We start from the raw sequence: 7283 nt of genomic DNA on the forward strand, positions 1-7283 counted from the left end.
ATAGTTGATATGTCTGTTGCTGTTTGAGATCGTAAACCAGCGTCTGCTTCTGGTTGAGCTTGTTGTCTGAGCTGCCGTGATGACATTGAGACGGCGGGCATTAAACCCCAGCATGCAAAATAAAGACAAATAAAAGGATAACATTGTAAAGAAAGTGAGCGAGCGTCTCTGTGACTGTGCTGCTGTTTGCATTTGTTTTGGTTTTGTCACCAGGACGATTGTTGCCATCTGGAGGTAAAGTGAAGTATTGTCCAGATCGCTCCTGATCTTTGGTAAACGGCTCCATCGAAGAGTTGTTCTGACTGATTTTAACTGTCATTTCAAGTTGAACAGTTGATTTGGTCTTTCCATGGCACCACCTGAACAAACACAAGAAACAATGAGCTCGCACAAAATAACACTCACTGTTACAATTTATGAGTAAAATTTGTATAACGGTTGTAAACTTTGTGGCCTCCTCTGGCTAATAAAGAAATCATCCAAAAGAGCCAACCCATTGTTTAGAGGCTGCTAGGCAAATCTCCATTCCTCATTCGGCCACATTTAGATAAGAACATACTTTTTTGCATGTATATCTTATCGCTGGGATGTGTAGATTCAAATTGCGATGCCGGGTCGCTGCTCTTCATGCTCACACACAAAGGTGCTTGGTTGGAAATATTGAGGAAAAACATTGTGTGTGGCTGTCAACACACACACTGATCTATTTCCTTACCAAGAACTTATTTGCATTTAAAATTGAGAGAGCGCAATGGCAGCGTGTGGGTGATCCTCCTAACTGTCACTGTCACCATGACTGCAGCTTTCATGGCTGGATTAAACAAATTCTTTTTAATGAGAAATGTGTTCAACAGCCTGATCGGTATGTAACTTGTTTTTTGGGTTGATTTCTGACAGGATTGACAGTGAAGTGACCCTGATGATGGTTCAGATCTCTAGACGTGGATCAGTTACAGTCCAAGAAGTGCAGAAATATGAAGCTGACCTCTTCCTCAGCCTCACAGATCAACCTGTGTGCACCGGGACGATGCAGTGACACAGTGATGTTTTGGTTCTGAAGCTGGTTGAAGCTACTTTGAGATCGGCGGCGTCGCGTCTCGCTGCTCTGCTCGGCACGATCACAACACTTAGGTGTGTGACAGCAGGACGCCGTCCAAAACAGGCGGTTTGGTTGTTGGGCTCAATATTAAATGAGGACAATACATGAAAAAAAAAAAAGCTGATGATAATAATGCCAATTATCACATTTCATTCAGGGGTCAGAGGCAACCGCATTAAACCAAGTCACCATTACCTGATAAATGGCTGAACAAAACTCTGCTCTCTGCTATAAAATTGTTTGGCAGCCATTAGCATTGCAGTGTAATGCCAGTGATTGACGTCGCTGTCTACTTAACGGTGACAAGGTGTCGTGTGTGTGTGTGTGTGAGTAAGGGGGAGGGTTGGTCAGGAGGCTGGCGTGTGTGTGTGTGTGTGTGTGTGTGAGGGTTGGGGGCTACTACGGGCCGCGCGGGGGGATTGATCGGGGTCTGCATTGTTGCCAAACGGGGGGTGAGGGTGTATTGGCGTGTAGACAATGAGCCCCGGCCAGCGCTGAAAGGCCCATTCTGTGGATCCCTGTTAGCTGTCTATTATCCGCCGTCTCCAGGGGGCTGCTAAATAGAGGGCATGTGTTAGGCAGACATTTATCATGTAATTACAGCACTAGGATCCGTTTCTGATGGTGTGTGATGATTACTAATAATTACTGTGCATTTCACGCCTCCGAAGGGCCCAGATGGGGTCCCAGGGCGTCGATACAAAGGACGGGAGGGGGCAGGAAAAAGGAAGGGACCGGGGAAGGAAAAGGGTGTAGGAAAGACAGATGAAGAGAAGCAGAGAAGGGCCCAGTGTCCCTTTCACCATTTAGAGCTCTCATTAGCTAAATGAATTCAACCATATGTGTCCGATTCCTAATTAACTGGAGGGAAGGAAAGGAAAGGAAAGGAAAGGAAAGGAAAGGAAAGGAAAGGAAAGGAAAGGAGAGGAAAGGAAAGGAAAGGAAAGGAAAGGAAAGGAAAGGTAAAAGGTGAGGAAAGGAAAAGAAAGAAAAGAAAAGAAAAAGAAGAAAAGAAACAGAAGAAAAGAAAAGAAAAGAAAAGAAAAGAAAAGAAAAGAAAAGAAAAGAGAAAGGAAAGAATTAAGACTTTTATTTACATTTACTTTATAAATAGAATTTGTTGGATTATTTACTATGATTTGATGATTATTTATATTTCTTCTGTTAATATTCTAAATGAGCTCTATAATGTTTTTACTGCAGGATATGTTTTATACACACTCTATGTTTTTCCCCCCATAAGCGTCCTTCGCTGCTTCCTCTCATAAGCCGTACACACATTTACTCTGCACTGAAGTAATGGCTCGCTTTCCTCTGGCTTGATTTGTGGCGTCCTGACGTATCGTGCTCAGAAGGCTTCATATCTGTGGCCGGGACTAAACGAATGGGCTGAGACGGGGGGTTTAAATAAAAAAGAGAAACACCCTCTTATGAAAGCAGCCATCTTGCCCGTGTCAGGCTGGGGGAATGGACCTGCGTGCCGCCCAGACCGCCGCCGTGAAATACGGTGGCCTACAGTTGTATTTCTGCCCTCTGCAGGAATCTGGATAAATCAAAGAGGCCAGGCTGCCACTGAAATGATGTAGTAAGAAGGGTTGGGTATGGGCTGTCCTGTAGCGTGTGTGTGTGTGTGTGTGTGTGTGTGTGTGCGTGTGTGTGTGTGTGCGTGTGTGTGTGCGTTTGTGTTTGAAAGGGGTCGAGTTGCTGAGACCCCGCCATGAACTGGAAAGGACGGATCAACAGCAGGTGCAGAGGCACAAACTTCGCCTGAATGCTGCAGTCAAGTTTTCTTGCTCTCTCAACCTTTAGTGTTCAGTTAACCAAAGACCCCGTGTGCCCCCCGTCAATTCTCACATTAACAGGGACAACGAAACGAGAGGGTCCCTGCTCTGCTCTTTTCAGGGGGGCCCCTGTTGCATACTACAAGGTCCCCACCTGGTCAAGGTGAGCTCAAATGAAATCCGCTGACTGGCAGCGATTTACCTGCAGGACAAAAGCCAACAGAATCAATATGGGTGGGAAGGAGGGGGGCCGGGGGGGCCAAGACGAGGACCGTCCTGTTTAATAGAAACAAATTGCTCTCCACTTCCCGGTGACACAGATAGCAGACCATTTGTGCCTGGTGGCCTTTGTTGGGAACAACAGAAAGGAAATGTACTCATCCCGGCCATGGATAAAGTTCGGGGCTTTTTGTTACACACCAGTTACCTTAGCCTCCGTGCCCACCCCCCCGAACAAGCACAGCGGTTAAGTAGTTCAGGTGCCTGCTACATTCTGTTAGATTAAAGGTCCCTGCTTCTGGCCGGAGTTGAATTGCTTCAGCTGGAGTTGAAGGGGAGAGGCGGGGAGGGAGCGGAGAAGTTGTGGGGCCACGGGACATGAATGGACATCTTGTGCGTGCTCACAGAGGCGAGACGCTTCGGGACAGCCGGCTGGCCTCTCTCTACACCAAGAACCTGAAAGAAAGTCTTTGGAGTACGAGGGGCGGTTGGAGGTGGAGGTGGAGGGGAGGGGAGGGAGGGGGCTCACTGCTTCCTTTGCTCACTCTATAGCTTCACCCAGCTTCTCCCCAGGTTAAAGGAGAGCTGTATGTGTCTTTGCATCCAGGTCTGGGGTGGGCGGGCGGGCGAGGCTCTCAAAGGCCTGTTTGAGAGCAGGAAACACACATACTGTTGCCTCTATGGAACATGGAGCTAAAGAAAATGGACAATGGCACACAGGACACTGAGGAGGGGGTCTGCACCTGTGCTGCCCACTCACTTACACAGGGCAGCAGCAGGGGAAGAGCAGGTTAGACCCCCGAGGACACGGAACTAATGGTGACTGACATGTGACACGGAACAGGCGTAGCTCGCACGCAGCAGATATTGATTAGTACTTCAGTCTTTGATTCCTTTCAAATCGTCACAAAGTGCGTGAATATATTATGTAGACAAAGAGAAGGGGGGGGGGGGGGGGGCGAGAGAGAGAGAGAGAGAGAGAGAGAGAGAGAGAGAGCTCATTCACGGTTGACTGAGTTGAATATTGAGAGTGTCATCAGTCTGTTATTAAAATGTATTCAACCCCTCCCTCTCTCTCTCCCTCTCCCTCAAACGCTCTCAGACACACACACACACACACACACACACACACACACACACACACACACACACACACACACACACACACACACACACACCTCTCCCTTTCTCCCCCTCCAGCCCGGTCTCCCAGATCCGCCTGAGATTAGTCAAGCGTAGATGCATAACAGAGTCTGAGCATGTCTGACTTCCACAAACTCATTCCAAAGGTAGGGGGTCAAGTACAAGAGTCAGAGGTGAACTCGACCCCTCAGGATTAGATTCCAGTCTGTGGGGAAATACTAAGAAATTGACAGTCTGAAGAAGATGAGTCTGTTTTTCATGACTCCTAAACTCTGATAACCAGATAAACCAGATACTGAGCAGAGTAATGATAGTGTAGTATAATAATCTGGCTGTGTGCCCGTCTGCCTGTATGATTGTCTCACAATCTAACAGGATCAACAACGTATTTTTTAAACAAAGGTCTGTGACAGTCCAGATGCTTTCTTCTTCAGAACACACAGATTCTCCCACACAGACAGGATTCACATTAAATAATTAAGAAATAAAAGAGGCACAAAATAGTGTTGCCAGGGCGCAGAGACACACATCTCAAACACACAACTACAAAAATGAGCTGAACACATCTACAACAGTGCGACACATTTACCTGACGTCAATGCAATTTTATCGCAATATCATTGTGAAAAACATCAAATATCGCAAAGTGAAGCAGCAGGCACAGGCAGGCACACCAGCTTTGAATGAGCCAGAGGAGCTCACTGCATCTGCAACTAATCCCTAAAGCCACAATGAACATGAAAATGAAGAAATGGAGAGATTTACATCACATTTGATAATAATATAGGATGAGCTGCCTCACTGCAGGAAGGCCGTGGTGTCGTATCACTTCATAGAACTAACCACATGCCACTCTCTGTGTGACATGAAGTAAAAGTTCAGTAATCCACTTCTTAATCTTGTGCCGCGCTCAGTGCAGCTTAAAGAAACTGATACTCCTGTGACTACTTTAGCGGCTGATTGTGTTACCTTTACAATTCAGCTTCCCCTCCTTCCTGTTTTGTACCCTTGGAATGCCCGATAAAAGTATCCCCACTGTGGCTTTCCACCTGCACAGGGGAGGATATGGCACTGGTCTGGGGTCGGAATTAATATGCAGCCCCATGGGGGAAGCAGCATGGGGTCGATTCTTTAATGAGGGTCAAAGGGTGATATTAATTAAAAATGAAAGCGGAAACGCATACATTTCAGAATGCAAGTGTGACACAGGCAACAGAGGCGTCATCAAGTCATAAACGGTAATGGAGGATTAACCACAAAGCCAAAAACATGAAGAAGTTTATCCCTTTCAGTGTCTGTGGTTTGTTGACTCATGACGTTAACAGCAGCTTGATAAAACAGTTCCAACAATTCACTTGAATAAGTACAAAGGGTTTATAGGTTCCTGTTGATGAAAAAAAAAAAAACATTTTTAGCGATAACAATCTTTAAAATGAGACAATAACGACTGGAAATGAGCAACTGAGAGATTTGCTCGATATGATTAAGCTGCTAATTTGCATGTAAATCCATGTGGTCACATATTAAGTATGTATAGAAAAGGATCTGATCTGATTAGCCCCTTTAACAGTTTGTAATAATTACTGAAGCAAATACACGATATCTGTTACAAGTTCACAATGTTGCACAATGGCCACGGACACAACAGATGAACCGGTTGATGTGTTGTGATATGCAGGACATGTTGTTGGTGACTTTCTATACAATGTTGCGTATTCAGATGCAAAGCCTGTGTTTGTGGTTGTCAACGGACTGTAACATATTTCTTTTCTTCCTCTAAATTCACCTCCATTCTGTGCAGGGGGAGGCAATTTATCTGTCATGGCTTCCAAAAGAGGCGGCTCACTTTGCCCCCCCCTCCCGCCCATTATACTGACAGCAGCCTTATTAGCCACAAGGGAAACTGGCCGCCTCATGAATTTGGCCACTGTTTGCCTCTGGGGCCGGGGCAAGCCTCTTTTTAGATAGCGGCCATGACGCTGAGATTTTCCTTTCAGTTATTAATTTGATAAATATATTAATTATGACCTGGGGATGACAGTCCAATCAGATTGTCAGGCGCCCATTTGTGGGCCCCCACCCGCACATGGTGATAAGTTCTCTCAGGTTTCTGGAGCTGTCATCCAGAGGGCTTGGACTCCTTATCAGCACAGGGTCCATTCTAGGGATAATTTCCTGTGTGTTGTAATTAAATGGCTCTCTGATGGCGAGTGACTCCACTTTTAAAATCAGCGACGTCCTGAGTTTTGTATTTGTGAGGATGAGTTGCGGTGGCGTGCAGCTTTCACACGGTCAGGACTCAGGAGAGAAGTTATGCAAGTCTTATTTTGGAAACATTCAAAGCTTAAAGGAAATGTTAAGAGTTTGGGACAAAATTATTAAAGGGAAAAATCCAAATAAGTTGTCAAGTATGTATGTTTGTATTCACAAGATGGCCACAGCGCACGTTTGTTTACATTGTAAAGACAACTCTGTATATGTTAATAAGATTGAATTTGCATGTCAAAACCTTACACTGTGCAGCTGTAGTATTAAAGCAGCAGGGAAAAAAATATTGTGTTTGTTTTTCCGCACAAAAACACGTTTATTGGATTTTATTTATTTACAACATCAACATCTATTTATGATCCATACTTCATCCATACTTTAGCCATGCAGCTGTCCTCACACTCATGTAGTAAACATGTTTGAGACAGAGCTTTCCGTCTGAAGAGGCCCGGCCATCCAGTCTGCCTCTGTGCCACCGGGCCTTGTCTGACAGCCGTCTGGACTTTGAAAAGGGGTGATAACTTAATTTCTACTCATGTCAACACTACTGCAGGGGCCAAGAGGAAACTGTGGGCCTTTTGTGCGTCTGTCATGTCTTCCTGCATTTTGTGGCCCCAAGAATGAAAAATATTTAAGTGGCTTTGATGTCCAGGATCGTGTTGAACTGCTCTGATGGTCCGAAAGCATCTCAAGTCCGGGGTTCTCTCCATGCTCATCTCCCCCCCCCCCCCCCCCCCCCCACACACACATACATACACAGCACAAGCAGCTAA

This window comes from Genypterus blacodes, unplaced genomic scaffold (genome assembly GCF_046128005.1).
Source record: "Genypterus blacodes isolate CSIRO-AG114 ecotype Tasmania unplaced genomic scaffold, CSIRO-AGI_Gbla_v1 ptg000020l_1, whole genome shotgun sequence".
Taxonomy (NCBI): domain Eukaryota; kingdom Metazoa; phylum Chordata; class Actinopteri; order Ophidiiformes; family Ophidiidae; genus Genypterus; species Genypterus blacodes.